This window comes from Copidosoma floridanum, unplaced genomic scaffold, assembly GCF_036245765.1.
Source record: "Copidosoma floridanum isolate Cflo_tuat_1 unplaced genomic scaffold, Cflo_Japanese_pri ptg000013l, whole genome shotgun sequence".
NCBI lineage: Eukaryota > Metazoa > Arthropoda > Insecta > Hymenoptera > Encyrtidae > Copidosoma > Copidosoma floridanum.
In genome coordinates, this window is record NW_028321890.1 from 29,288,053 (window position 1) to 29,304,057 (window position 16,005).

Sequence of the window (16,005 nt, forward strand, 5' to 3'; positions counted from 1 at the left end):
GAAAATTTGCCGAACATGTGCGTTTTTTTTTTTCTCTTCCCAGGTGAGAGTGAGTGGTACAGGCATTGGTAGTGTTTTAAGGTTCAACAACATGCATATCGCATTTTCTGATTGACAACGTACTCGTTTGCTTGATTGAAGTGTCGAAACGTATTATACGTGTCTAAACTAAATGCTATTTTTATTGCAACTCATCTTGAACCAAAGTTAAAATATCTACTCGAAAAACAATTATAGTGTTACAAATTTAATGTTGATGGATACCGAATGTTGCGAGTGATTCAAGTTTCATCATCAAGTTAAAGATGTATGGGAATTTCATTATTTATTTGATGATATCGCAATTACAACGTAAACTCGAGTGTAACAGAAAAAAAGGCAAAAGTGATTTAACATGCATAAAAACTCTAATCCAAAAGTAAGTACTCAAGACCTAAAAATCATGTTGCCGTGAAACTCTAGACCAACTCATATTTCTTGCTTATCAATCATGATGGTGGAGCAGCCTTCAAAATCATCATCGCTATCCTTTCACCTCGTATCAGTACAATCACCGACGCTGACTGACAGACTAACAAGCCCATCCAAAGCACACACAAGCCATGCCATTTTGCTGTACTCACGACCGCAAGCCCGCATATTTCGTTAACACTTGTTCCTTCGACCACATACGTGCGTGATATTGAGAAGAGACACGCTTGGTATATGGGTATACCTCTTGACCACATTGCGATACGAAAGCTGTGGTGCTCGTGACGTGTGCGCACGATATTCCAACGATACGGGTCGCCCTATACACGGAGAAACCAGTGACGTGGAACTTGCTGGCTCCAAAACGCTCTTGTTCCTATATACTATAAGATTTCTACGGCCGACCTCATAAAATTCCTTGCAAAAACATTCGTCGCATAGATGGGCACACAGTAGCACATATCAATGATAACGCGTACCAAGTCTGGCACTCACGCTTATAATCACACGAGCATCTGCTTTTTTTCCTCTCAATCGAACAGTCTACCGCTCGTGTATATCCCACCTATGGTGTGACCCACAAGGATTCACCAAAGACAATAATCATGCGATCAAATAAAAAGACAACATTATACAGACTGATGCCAACATAGGTAGGTACATACAGGAAATCAGGCTAGAGCAGTGGCTGGTATAAGCAAGATTAGCAAGAACTGACGATTACAAAGGAGAAAGAAAGAGAGAATTAGCTCAAGTCCACTCTTCTACATATATATGATCTTTGTCCCGTACGACGTTTACAGTATTATCGGCTGCAAAGCTCATTGAATCGGAAGTGAAACTTGACGTTACTTCATTCGACTCGAGGTAGCGTCGACTCGATAGCCCCGTTCTCGCGCGAATCAACCAACTCAGAGTATCTGTGTACCTATATCTCCCTAGTTCCTCGTACCCTTATCCCAATACGTTTGACCACGATTTCGCTGCCTATATACGCGCGTTCACCTCAGTGTAAGTTACACCGTACCTATGTGTGTACATATGGGGCAAAGCCGGTCTATCTGGTTGGCGTTTCTTGAGACACGTACAGGTACGTATATGTATATACTTACGTACACAGACGGTTCGATTAAGTAAAGCGACTTGGTCGTTGGCTGGGAAAACGCAGCTACGTGTATATATGTTCGGAGAACGGGCTAATCCTGGCTTATTCGATCCATGAATAAACAAAGGGCGCGAGAGGGAAGAGGATTAGGAGGGGAAACCGCTCTCCTGTACACCGCCACCCGAGACGTAATGGATGCCATTCTCGGCCAATCATCCTTACATTGTGTCCCTGTTTCGGCTGAATTTCGTTTGTGTATTCCTATCTCGCGAAAGCGCGCGAGCAGCGCGCCACGTGGGATCGCGTTCAACACTTGGCTGGGCAGCTTGGAGATGTCATTTAGACGGAGCTCGATTCGAGACACGACCATGGCACCATACACCCCAACACTGGGTGTGCCCGTAATTGAAAAGCTTGTGTATGCTTCGGCAAGAGCATAAGATAGATGATTATTCGATGATAAATAATCTACTGGTATTTAGTTGTGGATTCACGAAAAGAATGAATACCAATGAATTCGGTAGTAGTAATGGCACACCAATCTTTTACCCTCCTTTTTCATTGTGATTCATGAGCAAACAGATCATGGGATCATGCACAAAGTAGTGCGAGCCCACGTATTACGAACCTCTATTTGCTGAAATTTCGTGAAAATTCTTCAAAGGCCGGTACGCATACGTTGTATTACATGAGCACGAAACTCCACGCTATCCATTAAATTATTATTAGAAAGGGAGCTCTGCAAGAAGTATGGGTGGGGGTGTGTGCGTTGGATTAGCAGTAGTACAATCAATTTAATCAGTCTAATGGACGCTATGAGCTTTAAAGTAACCACTTTGTGTACAGGTACGTATATACCTACATGTTTATTTTTGGCGTATGTGTATAAACGGGCTGTGTAATACTTTCGACGTATCTCTTATTGGACTCTGGTTGTGCTCGAAATCTCGACAAATTCAATTTAATTAAACAAGGAGTCTTTTTGGAACACATCGCAAAGCTAAATGAGTAAATTTACGATCCGTAAATGGACGAGCATTGACACAATTTACGAAATTATATATTGATTTCCATACTTAATACTCGATACATACATTTATCGAAGTGTTCGTAAATGTTGTAGCTGGTTTTATTTATTTTTAAAATTACACTTATTTGCATTTGGCGAGCCATTTCAGTGGAGCTGATAAACACTCCATCGAATAATATTTACAACGATTAGCGTTACAGGATGTGTGACGTAAATTTCAAACTCCATTAGATCGTCCACCCTATAATTTACTTTGAGATAAAATGAAATAATGCTTCTACGCAACTGAAAAACAGTGGTAGCAAATTCAGTAGAAAAAGTCAACAACGGTCAGACAAGTATAAAAATTGTCACGGTCCTAGAGAGCGAGCGAATTGGGGGAAAAAAAAAAAAGAAAACGAGATATGTTTTTTTTAGACCACTTATTCAAACGAGCTCGAAATCCTGCTTGCCTTCCACTCCATTTCGGGGAACTCTCGCGCGTCGTTCCCCTTCTTAGTCCGCCTTGCCTCCCCGCGTGCACGATACTTCAAGACGAGCGAGGCAGGCCGGAGCAAAGTAAGTAATGCAAAGAAGCAAAACACATCTCTCGCGAAGCCGAAAAATCGCTGAGGCGGCGACGAAGCTATAGCTTGCAGGTAAGCAAAACTTTTTTTCGTCGCTGTCGTCATCGTCGTGCACACCCTCGGTTCGCAAGATTTGGATCACCGGGAAATCCCTTTTTCATTCGACTCCACTGCCAATTGAATCTTTCGTGGCTGCAATTTTTCATGACCCCCTTTTTTCCTGTCCGTAAAAGCATCAGCAACGTTTGCGAGATAGTGTGATCCGAGATCACCCTTTTTTTTTAACCCTTTTCGATGGTACCAAGATAGAGCGAGAGGTGGGTAGTCATCTTGCGAGAAAATCCTTGGCTCGAGCTGGAAAAATCGAGCACCCAAGGGCACGCGGAATTGGCCTTTTCGATTTTTCACTGTGCTGTACGCGTGCACCTGATGCTGATGCCACGAGACGTGTGATCTTGTTGTTGTTGTTGTTTTTTTTTTTTTCTTACAAGTTACGACATAAAAATACACCATCTCGACAGTGTGCTCGATATGCACGAGTCAAAGGTGAAAGTTGATCTTTGGAGATTCTCTTTGCCGCCTCCCTATACTTATTCTTCCGACTCCAGTGCCGCTCGCGCACCATTTGTCTTTGTCCCTCGTGGCACCTATTCTCTCACCCTCGATGTGTCACCCACCCTCCCTCGGTGAACGCGTGTTTTGTATATATACGTGTGCGCCCGTACACCCTACAGCAAGTTCTTCCCGCCTCGTGACTTATAAATACGTCGAATTTTGCTGTGGATTTGAATAAAAAGTGCTCGCCTGTACCGCAGTCTTTATGAGAGGGGCTGTTGTATTGAATATTGATGCTAACTTCAAATCAGGTTATCTACGTATACATCACACGTTTGATGGGTATACATTTTCTTAGATAAGTGTGGTGGAAATTTTCATGCTTAGCTGAAATTTGCAAGTCAAAGGTACGGTGGGATATTTAACGTTTTTTTATCTTTGGTCAAATTATATGTTTATAAATTTGCAAGTACTTACCGATCGTGTATCTCCGATATGCCTTGTCTTACGTTCCAATAGATCCATAAATCTGTAAAAAAAATTTATGTACATCAGCATCTCTTATCAAAATGACACGTGAAATGATTTATGTTGTATTTCAAATAAATTTCAGTTCACTTAGATTGGAGTGTAATACTTTGTGGCTTGTGACTAAAAACCTTCATTGGCGTATATATGTGGACGAGGGGCTGCGCACTCTGAAGTCTTTTGGATACTTCCGAGATCTTTGAAAGACTTAGAATGACTAATGAAGTCTTTTTTGATGATTTTAAGCTATATGCACTCTCCAAGTCCCGGTAAAAAGTCTGAAGTCTTTTGGAGACTTCTGAAATCTTTGAAAGATTTAGAATGACTTACAAAGTTTTTTTCAATGACTTCAAGAGTGTGCAGCCCCTCGTATTTAGACGTTTTTTGGGCCTGAGAATCTATAGTAATATTTTGTGTGGATTTTATATTAGCTCTACAAGATTTTTTTCTTAGACTTATTTGATTAACATGTATGTTTATAACTCCTGAAAAATCCTCATCTTATTTCTAAGATGAATATTGCATTTATATCCAGAGCTTTAGAGGAGAAAGGAAAAAAATGAAGAAAAAAAAAGATTGTAATAGACGTTGTATTAGGTTCATTATCACCTGCACAAAGATATTAGTGGCTAGAAGTTACTTGTTAGTTTTCAAGAATAAAAGATTGATACACATACATTATCAACTCTACACGTCTGCATTGAATTTACGTACGGCTAAGCATGTATTACATTACGCTTAAGTTATAAATCTTGCATGGTAAGAATGAAAAAATCGTTCACATGTGTCGGAGGATCTGGGAGAGAAAATCCAAGACCTGTCCACCACTAGGCACCTCAATGTCGACGAGATAATGCCTCCTAGAGCAAAGCCTTCCCTATTTCCCAAAGGCCTTCTTATCCACTAAGCCGTTAGATTAGAGAATCACTTGTATGAATGCCCCTTTTCTAATAATGTGGAAAGTTATAAGCTATAGTCCCTGCAGAGCATGTAGGCCAGATTGGCCTAGCATCATACTCCTATTCTTCATTCCTTTGCTTATACGGTACACGGCCTCTACCAATTCTGGGTGTAAGTAAATGATTTTTTTACTGTGCAGCCGATTGAGCACAAGATAGAGCTAGCTTCTTAAATGTCCATATGCACTTCTTAAAGTGGATTTGACCAGTGAGATTACATTTAATTTCATAAATTGTTAAACAAAAACGAGTGTTTAACTATTCGTAATAAAGTCATTCTGGATAATCCACAAACGTAACTTGTACACACGAAAGAGCAACTCCGAGACTAGCAAGTTTTCACCAGGAAAAATCTCTCGACGTTTCGTTGCCGCGCACGTGCGACTTTCTTGTTTTGTTTGTCTTTTCGTCCCTTTCACCTCTCTTCTGACAGCCCGGACAGTTTGTCGCTTCTCCCCTCACAACTTGGTTATTTTCCCTTGGTCCCCAAATCCACCCTCCCTTCGGTCTTTACCTATATCTCCATCGGTAATTGTCTCATTTCTCCTTCAAACTCGGCGGTTTGTTTTCGTCCCCCCCTAACTCGAGCCCCAAACTATTTCCCAGCTTTCCCATGGTTTTTTTCTTTTTTTCTTTTTTTTCAACTTAAGTTCGAACTTGCGAGGGCTGTTGCTGCAAGGAAAGTGGAAGAGATGGCCTGATGTTCTCTCCTCGTCGGCGGCATCTTACACGTACGAAAGGGACAAAGGAGAGAGAAACGGCGGAGAAAGAGAATAAAGAAGAAAAGTCCGGAGAAGTACAGGGCAAAAGTTCCAAACGAGTTTTGCAAGTGTCCTTCGCGATTAGGCAACCATCGAGCCAACGAGGAGGACAAGCTTTCGTTCTTTCTCTCTCTTGGGGGGAAAGCGCGGACGGCCAAGTTTTCGGCGACAGCAGACGCTGCAATTCCTCTCTCTCTTTCTCTACCCTCATATTTTCTGCGGAAATGTTACCAGCAGCAGCAGCAGACCTCCCTTTTTCCTCAACCTCTTTTCCCTTTCCTCGACTCAGTTCTTAGCGTCAAACCGAGCCGAATTGAAATCGTCGGGGACTCTCTTGAGATTAACGAGCCGATTTGATTAGTCGTTTGATCGGAGAGCTCCGTACCATCTTCTTCTTCTTCTTCTTCTTCTTTTTAATACTTTTTTAAATGTGAAAAGGGGGAATTTCCAAGTGGGGAAAATTATGGGGATGATCGAACGAGGGGATTGACTCGTAAAGTTCTTTGCCGAAATCGCATAGTCGAGAATTGTATTATAAATTAGCGATCGTCTAACCTTTCACAAGAGATTTCGAACTGATTTTTCTTCTTTAAAAAGTGTTCTTCTCTTGGAGAAAGGTCTTATCGGAAATCACCACAAATTGGCCGTTCAAGTAATCGAGTTGTTGCATTATATAAGCATAGTACTCAAAATTACGCTTCGGTTAGTTAACATTTTCACTCCTTCAACCATATACAATGAGCTTTTATACGACACTATGATAAAGTTCAAAGTTTAATCTCAAACTCATGTAGGTAAAAATACATACTTCATTAAATTCGATGCCAATCAACTTTCAGTACCCTCGTTATCAGTACAACGATGCTATACGTATTCCGTAGAGTCCAATATTGTTGTAAACCCTTTCGATGAGTTACACGTTCGAATAATGGCACTGGCTATAGACAAAAAAAAAAAAAAAAAAAAGAATCAAGTACCATGAAAGCTCGACCTACGCATTCCACTTACACGGACACACAACGGAACCATAGTCCACAGAACAGTTCTCGATACGCAATTCACCCAATTGGCCGAGTTACACCGAAATCGAGTTAGCGGCGGAACTCGGAGGAGGGCGAGGAGGAGAGAGTGTATATAGGTACATGGTGTTGCCCAACACATCTTACTGTCCATTTCGTACCGTTTCCCGAGTGGATCAAATAAAAGGGATGAAGGAGGAGGGAGCGCATAGGGCGGGGGAAAGGAATTACAAACAAGAGGACGCAAAAGCCACTGCGATGGCGAGTTCTGGCGTAAAGCCCCGCACTTAATTGGTCCCGATGTCATCCATGTATACGCCTCCAAGTGTATACTCTCCGTGAGCTTGTCACCCTAGTTTCCGACATTTCTAGACAACGCGCGTGCATCGCATGTATATAATATATACACACGTACCAAGTGAAGAGTGAAACGGGGGAAGAAGGAAAGAGGACGGATCGACGGAAGCCCCGGGGAACTTTGTCCTTGGTTCCCTTGGTCGTAAGCTGCCTTCGGTGACGTCGATGTAAATGGTTTACGTTTGGAGCAGGGACGTGCAACCTGTCGACGTGAGACGTCACAAAACTTTTCTAATTTTATGCGCACGCCCGGGATTTCCCGTAACTTATTTCGGTCTCCAAAGAAGAAAAAAAAAGAAAAAAAAGTTAGTACCTTACAAGAGGGAGAGCCCACTGCCTGACTCACGGGAAGTAACCTGAAAGCGAGCTATCGATGTGTCCCGGGGACGCCGAGGCTGTCGATAATGTCCGTCCGATAAGCGCAGATGATTTTTCCACTTGGAAAGTTTATTCGTTCATGTATTTCACGACCAGACGGGTAAATATGACGCAAAATGGAAACTTCATGAATAACTATAGCAATTAAATCACCATGCAATGAAGAAACGATTCACAAATGGTAACATTTCATTTGCTATCCACACGTATACCTATACATATAGTTCTAAGTAATTGTGTCGCGCCACCATCAGACACTGATCGTGCAAATCAAGCAAAACATACTGTGTCTATAAACACCGGGCGATTAATCCAGCAATTTTACCGATCAAGCGGCCAATTCAACCGCGTTTCTGTTTCAATCTTTGAATTATTCACCCTTACTCTGGTCTGCTCAAGGGTATACACAAGCGATATTATTACATGGAACGAATATTTTCTCGCTTTCCAAGTGTGAATCGTCAATACCACATCGTAAGACAGTAAGGAGGGCTTGCTCTTCGGCAAAAGGTCATCTCGTGCCTATTGCCCATAATATCCACCCACAATATATGCAAGTATCCCGCAAAAAAAAAAAAAAAAAAAAAAAAAAAAAAAAAAAAAAAACAAGAGGAGAATAAGTAAATCGGGGGGTGCCGATCAAACAGTGGTCAGGTCGCGTCTGGCTCTCGGCCAAAATGACGGAGTCGCACGCTAGATCATTCTGCAGATTAGCCGCACGCAAAGGGACTCGCTCCCCCCGCACCTCGACTTCTCTTTCGTGTTTGTACTTGTGGGGGAGGGGGGTGAGTTTGTCCATAAATCAAGGGTCCCTATACTCTCCCTTTCTCGTTATTTTTCTCCTCGTCTTCCCAACGTGCCTCTGCTCGCAGTGCTCTCTTTACCTTAGCCTCCATAATTGGGTATTTGTTTGAGTTATCGCCAGTCGGCCCGTTCGTTACGCGGGCAAAGTTGCGGGAGCTCAATTAAAGCGCTCGTGATGGTCGGAAACAATTTGCAGCCGGATGACTGGTTGTGTGTGTGTACGCGTAGCTCCTTCGATTTATTTTTTTTTTTTTTTCCTCCGAGGGATCCTCCCTTTTTCCGCTGACGACGCTATATGTTACATGGCGCGGAAATTGTTTTGCGCTGGTGAAATCGCATCGAAGAATTCGTGAAACTCGAACTCCTCGAGATGTATGTATACCTTCGAGCTTGCCAGCTATACGTTGTGCCTGCTCCTTTTGCCTCGTTTCCCGCGCCACTTGTTCGTAAGAAGAAAGATTCGCGAGTCGAGATTACATTTTTCCTTTCCCCATCCGCGGAGACGACGAACTTCAATGTATCAAAAATGACGTGCACTCGAGCTGGTACATACTGTACACACCGGAAGATACGACTTTTGCTCGGACCAAGTATGACGACGGCTGCTTGTCAATTACTCTTTCTCTGCTCCTCCTCTTTTTTTCCCCCCCGCTGCTACAGACTCGTCGACTCCGTTCCTCCGTGACATTACGTTCTTATAAAGAAAACCCGCTCGACTGCTCTTCAATTTTTCTTCCACCCAAAGTCTCTTTTTTCGATCTTCCTTTTTTTCCACATTTGCCTTTGCGCCGAGAAAACTCCATTTTTTCTAAAAACACATTTTTATGAACTCTACCGGATGGAAAGAAAAAGTTGCATAAATGAATCGACTGCACTCCACCCCCTCCATCAGGCAAGCTGCTTATTTGCGTGCGTTTCCGTAAATCCTTTGGAGAAGCGGCGAGAGAGAGGAGGCAGCGATTAACATCTCGAAAAGAGAGCAATCCCGAAATCCCTTCCGTAATACCCGGCGTGAGGGCCGCACACATAAATCATCGAATTACACACGCAACAATCTGCTCCCTCGGATCGGGAGATCCCGGGAAGCGTCGCCGTCGGAAATCGCAACTCCCCTCTCCCCCGCTCATATATATGCCGCGTTGCGAGGGCACGCTCTTTTTATCTATATTTTTTCCTGTACCCTTCCATTACTTTTGCTTTTTTTTTTTTTTACCAATTTTTACCTTGGCTATCTCTAGCGATTTTCACAGAGTTACAGCTCTGGTGACGAGCGTCGCCGCCGGAAGCGAAGGGCCAGAGGACTGTTTCCGATTTCCCGTTCCTTTCTATTTTTTTTTTTTTTTTTTTTTTTCAACATTTCACACGACCTACACGTTTTAGGGTTGAAACAAACAAAAAACTTCCCTGAAGCAGAAGAAGAGCAAAATTTGCCCCTCGATGTTAATGGGTACCACAAATGGGGGTGTTCGCAGATGAGATACTTGTACAAAAATGTTTCAACCAAGCGTGGTGGAGGAAAATGGAGCTACAAGTACAGAGGGAAGGAGCGAGAAAGTAGATGGAAACTCGGCTGCCTGCCTGCCTGTCTCGGCTGTCTTCGCCCTTCCTTTCCTCGCGTATGCGCGTATAACCACTTTGGGTGCATCGACGTATGAAAAATCCAAGTCCTTTTGACTTGCGTCTTGATCAAAATTTTCACCACGGTGTACGGTGCATTTAATATAATAACCAGTGAATACATATATGGTGGAAAAAATCAAAGGTGATCCAACGACACGGGATGGCGAAGCAGCTGATTTCCAAGAATCACCATCACCGTTACGAGCTTGGAGGGGGGGTTGGGCACGCGTCGTTGGTAAATAAATACGATAATGCCGGCCACGGGGAAGGGAGCGTTTTCCCATTAGGTAAACTGCCTCTCGACTGTGCCCGCGCAACGTATCTCCGCTCGCGAACGTCTGAAAGTAGTCCCAAGCGCAATTTCCCGGGCGCACATTTGCATCGAGAGGAGCTGCTGCCTCGACAACTGTTTCAAGCCTAGTAAATTGTACAAAGCCGTTTAACGACGCCTCTCCGACGCAGTTGCACTGGGGTGGGAAAAAAAAAGAACCCTCGAGTCGTTAGGAGCAGCTAATGATGAAACTGTTGCTTTATGCTTTTTTTTTCGTTTCGAACTATTGTCGTTGTGGTCTCCGGTTGCCGTGATTTCTCGATGCCAGCGCCCACGGCTCTTCTTCTGAAGTTGGCCCTCGTCATCTTTTTACGAGCCAAACGAGCTTCTTTCTCCGGCTCTCCGAGGCTAATCACAGTCGAGACGTGAATTAAAACCGTGGCTCTCTCGAGAGTCTGGGTTTATTCGCGAAACTTTCGTAATTTTTCGTCGTTCATTCGGGGTTGAAAATAAGATTTACCCATCAAATTCCAGTCACGGACGGTCTATAATATAGTGGGGATCAAACTCGGGTTCTGTATGAACGTCGCCGTATATGTATACATCCTCCTCCAACAGAGCTGAGATTCCTGTGTCCACAAAAGCGGCCCTTCCGACCCGTTACAACGCAAGAGAGAAGGGGGATTCTCTAATTTTGAGATCAGATTCATCTCGACGCCGCGCTTCATCCCCTAAAGCTTCGCAGAGCCGTTCGATAACATTCGACAAATCGTCCTGTTGATTCGCGGAGAGATCTAGTGGCCAACTTTCCCGGTTTACCCCCCCTTAACTTTGCCCATGTTTGAATTACCCACGTATATGTACGCAATATGTGAAAACCCTTGGCTCCATTCGGTATGTATTTCATTACCACTCACAGTTTGACACATTTTTCTCGTTTAGATAACTTTTTTTTTCATTACAGTTTCTCGAAAGCGACAATCGATAAAATTTTCGATGTAAATCCCGAAAGTATCGAATGCATACGTAAAAACGATCGCTACGAGTGCGTGTAAGCGCGGGCAAAAAGAAAAAAAAAAAAAAAAAAAAAAAAAAAGAGAGAAGTCCTGCCGTGGCAATTTTTTTGAAAGAAAAAAGCAAGGGAAAGTCGTGGAGAGAGAGAGAGAGAGAAAAAGGATAAGAGTCGTAAACGAAGAAAGGGAGGAACAGCCGGTACAAAGTAGCAGCGGAAGAAGAAACAAAGAGCGTATACATACATGTAGGTACGTACGGCGTGTAATACGCGGCAGTCCTTGGCCATTGTTCCCTTCTGTTTTGTCCACCAGCCACGGAGCATCCAAGTTTGTCCCATACCTACGTAGGTACGTACAATAATACGCTTACGGTGTCGGTGAAAAAGCCTTACGCTTGGTTTTCTCGTGCGATCGCCTCGCTTTTTTGCAAAGCCCGGAGCTCTTTTGTTGCTGCTTCTTTTTTTTAGCTTTCTCCTGTTCGAGACCGGTGGGGGTGTGTGCCGTGGCTCCATTGTGGTGATTTTTAAAGACTTTAACGAGCAAGTTTGTGCACGTCACGCTGAAGAGAAAAGTTTTTTGTTCTCGCATCGGACAACTCTGTTTTTGCCGAGAGCTTGCAAGCTCTTTCCGTACGACAACGTCATGTTTGTTCAGACGCGCGATTTTTTTTGCAAAAGGATGTTTTTTAAATGCAATATTTTCAAGTGTTTACGCGCAGATGAGGTACAGTTTCATTTAATCGAAAGAAAATTTTATGCTTTCGTACACCCTTTTTATTTCATGCTGGACTACTAATAACTTTTCTACTTTAATTGCAACTTTCTGCACGAGCTGTGTGTTACTTACTTCAGCCGAAATTTTTATTATTACATTGTATTTCGACTTGGCACCTTGTACCATTGACGAGAGTTTTATTTCATGCAAACATGCACTTCAATTGGATCATGAAAAAAAATCATGTCATCGATACATATCTTCTCCATCACGCGATGCAATACTACATCAACATTTGAAAATTGTTGCTCCACCTGCCTTTTCTAAATTGTTTTATCTAATAGCTGATGGTGTGTCCACCTTGAATCCATGAAAACTTTAGGGTGGGATTTAGAAGGGGGTACGTTTGATGAAATCAATAACCAAATACAGCTACAAATGAAGATGATATTAATATTACTCGGTGATACGTAAAAACACATAAGATATACTCGAAAGTTTACGTGCATTTATCTTTTAATCGAAGCAAAATATTAGTTGTATTGATGCACCCTAAAAACCTCTTTCTCGTTGAACCCATTATAAAATGAACAAACAAGTTGATTTCCATTAAAATAGGTTCGGCAAAGTCTGTACAAATTTCGTACGACTGAATATTGCTCACCGCAGCTGTACTTCCATCATCCGATCATCCACTCGAAGCTGAAGGGGACTGCTAAACGATCTATCACTACCACGAGTCTCTCCATCAAAATGAATACCTTTTTCGGATCTAATGTTATGAATTTCGTACCCAATCTGGAGGTGAAAAAAAAAAAAAAATTTTTGAAAAATCTACTTCACGCGTGACTTTATTTAACAATTTTTCTCTCCTAAATGGTCGCCTTTAACGTATAATTTCACGAAAAATTCGCTTCCATGGCCAAAGAGACAAACAAATAAATAAATAAAAAAGTCCCGGCCGAACGGTACAACAATGGAAGAAATTGTTTGCTCCGAAACATTTTTTAACAAAGCTCAGTGGTACAGCCGTAAACTCGCAGTCGCAAAAAAAAAAAAAAAAAAAAAAAAACCACCAGGTGAGCTCGATGTATATACGTACACCCCCAGCGAGACGGAACGGAGTGCGAAAGTAAACGCATTTTCCTCGCTAGGCCGAGATTCGACTGCCGCGTGCTCGCGAGAAAATTCATTTTCCACCCCCACACCCCCTTACAAGCACCACCACCAGCGGGGGAAAAGAATAAGGAAACGGAGTGCGGGCGAGTTTTTATTATTTTCTTTTCTTTTTTTTTCCTCCTCTTTGCTCCTTCGCGCCATTGTTACCAACTTTTTGCAGAGTTACTGCAGGCGCGAGCTAGCTGCCCCGGCTAAGAGCGAGATTTTACACCGCCAGGACAATTACCGGTAACGACGCGAGAGAGGGGAAAGCCTCGCACCTAACTTTTATTACGCTCCTTCGCGCCTCCTCCCACTCGCTGTGAGGAAAAGGTGAAAAAAAAAAAAGGAGACGGCCTACTGCCAACGCCACGATCGTTACTGTATACATACGTATCGCGTCAGAGCCACGCAACAGTAACCTGGTGTGTGGGTGCGAGCAGGTATACCCACGGAGCGTGGCGTGCGCGGTGGAAGCAGCTAGAGGGAGATCGATCGATACGGCCGTAACGGGTGGAAGGAAAAAAACTCCCGGGCCGACAGTGGCGGCTCTCACCTCTGGAAAATTTATACACGCCAGGCTCGCTTTTCTCCTTCCCCATCCCCTCTCCCTTTCGCGCCAGTACACGTAGGCGCATATACATATACCCACTTGGAGGCCTCGGTGCTTTCTTCCACTTTTCTCACCCACGCGTTTATTTACCCCCGGCGTTTGGGGGTCGATGTTTCAAAAGCTCGGATGTGTTTTGTGGCTCCTCTCGCGTGTGGGGGTAGCGTCGCCCGCGAAAATCGAGCCCGATACACGTAGCGAAGAGGGTATTTGAATAATCCCTGCAATGGTGCAAAGCCACTCTCTCTCTCTCTCTCGCTACGCGGTTCGCGTAATTTATATGCGATGTTTGTTTGGCCCTTGTGACCGCTTGCGCGCGTTTTATCGATTTCGAGGGACCCGTGGAAAACGATAATCCGACTGTGTACACACATATATACCCACGAGAGGGGAGATTCATATTCAAATGGGAAAACCGGTCGGCCTGTTTAACTCGCGCACCGAGCTTTTGCCATGTAAGGTAATAATTCCTACCTTCCGATATATATATATACACGTACACCTCGGACTATGTACCGTCATTTTGCCGTACAATGGTCGTTTTGTGCGTTGTGTCGTTTCTAGACAAACATAGGTTTTGGGGATAACAATTTTCCGTATTTTTCTCATTCATTTTTTTGGACATAAGGTGATGATCTCCAGTGGCGCTAACGAGATCTATCTAAAACCTCTGTGTACCTGTATAACAAAAAGAGAGAGAAAAAAAAAATCGCATAACTGATGTTTGTCGGAAATAAATGTGTTGTCGAGAGAAAAGGAAAAAATTAGAGCTGTCTCTTTCGTCAAGCTCGAGGAGGGTAGTAGTAATGGACGGGTGCTCGAAATTGATTTTCGAAACGCCGGCCGGGATCGCGCTGAATTCCGTACAAAGATTCCACACTGGTTTTGTCAGCCGCACGTACTTGCCTGGTTGTTGTTTTTTTTTCCTCTCGTTTCACCCGTACGAAACGCGAACTAGCTCTAAAACTACCCTCCACCCCCTCCCCACTCCGTTGAAAAAAAAAGACTACACCAAAGGCACGGGAAGCCGAGGTCTTCTTTTTTTTTTTTTTTGTTCTCCTTGTCCGTATATCTGGCTGCACCACTCTTTTCCTACGCACTTTTTCACGTGCTCGTCTGTTTCAGTTTGGTTTCAGGACCTCGTTTTTTCTCCCCCTTTGTTACTTTTTCTCGTGGTTCTCCAGTGTGTCTCCTCGTTTCACCTCGGCTGATTCTATTACCCTGATTATGACCCCAGCGAGTCGTGCACATGCTAATGAAGTGCATCCGTATATACACATGTACGTCCATCTTGGCAAATGGCAAGTTCGAGATACCACACAGTTATGCGACAAGCCAACGATAACTCGTAATAAGCGCTGACGTTTTTTTTTTTCTTTATTTGCGATAAACTCAATATAGCTTATCTCCTGATGAATCAGACATAAAAGTGTGGGTATGCAAGACCGTGTGTATAAATGTATGTCTGGATAAAAGTGGGGGGGTGAAGACAAAACAATCGTAAGGCAATACAGCCATGTGAGCACGTGTTAGACGATAATACTTGTTTGACGAGTGATCCATCGTATAAATAATAATCATGACCGAGGTGACAATCACCCCCCTCCTCTCCCTAAAGATAACATTCCATCCCCCTCGTAGGATGTATCTAAAACCAAGCTGTTTTATTGCTCGTCTGGTGGTTTCGGGCGAACGGAGCCCATTAGGAGCAAAAATCCCCGGTAACACGTCACGGAAACAGAAAAGCAAGCCTGGACGCCACACGTAACACTCCCATTCATAATGGAACGGCCGACTATTCCCGGCGATCCTTCCCTACGTATATGAATATACACACGAGTGTGTGCATTACGGCGACGACTCTTCCCCGGCAGCTTATACACTCCTTCTTCCCCTCCATGGCTGTATGTACCTTTTTTTCCTCTCCCACCTTGGGTCCACTTATAGCCACCTCCTCCCCGGCGTTATATCGCTGGCTTCTCGTACCTACGTAGCCTCTTAGGGAAGACTTAGAGCTTCGGCCGGGAGGGATGTTATGTGTACGTATATATAGGCGAGGTGTATCGCGCGAGGGGGAGGTTGGCTC

The 16,005-nt window shown here is 43.6% G+C and overlaps 1 protein-coding gene across 1 annotated transcript in view; it reads left to right on the top strand.

Moving 5' to 3' along the window:
* LOC106640715 (pikachurin) overlaps window positions 1-16,005 on the top strand; it is a 131,848-nt gene that overhangs the window by 60,154 nt on the left and 55,689 nt on the right. The gene's annotated exons all lie outside the window — the stretch shown is intronic.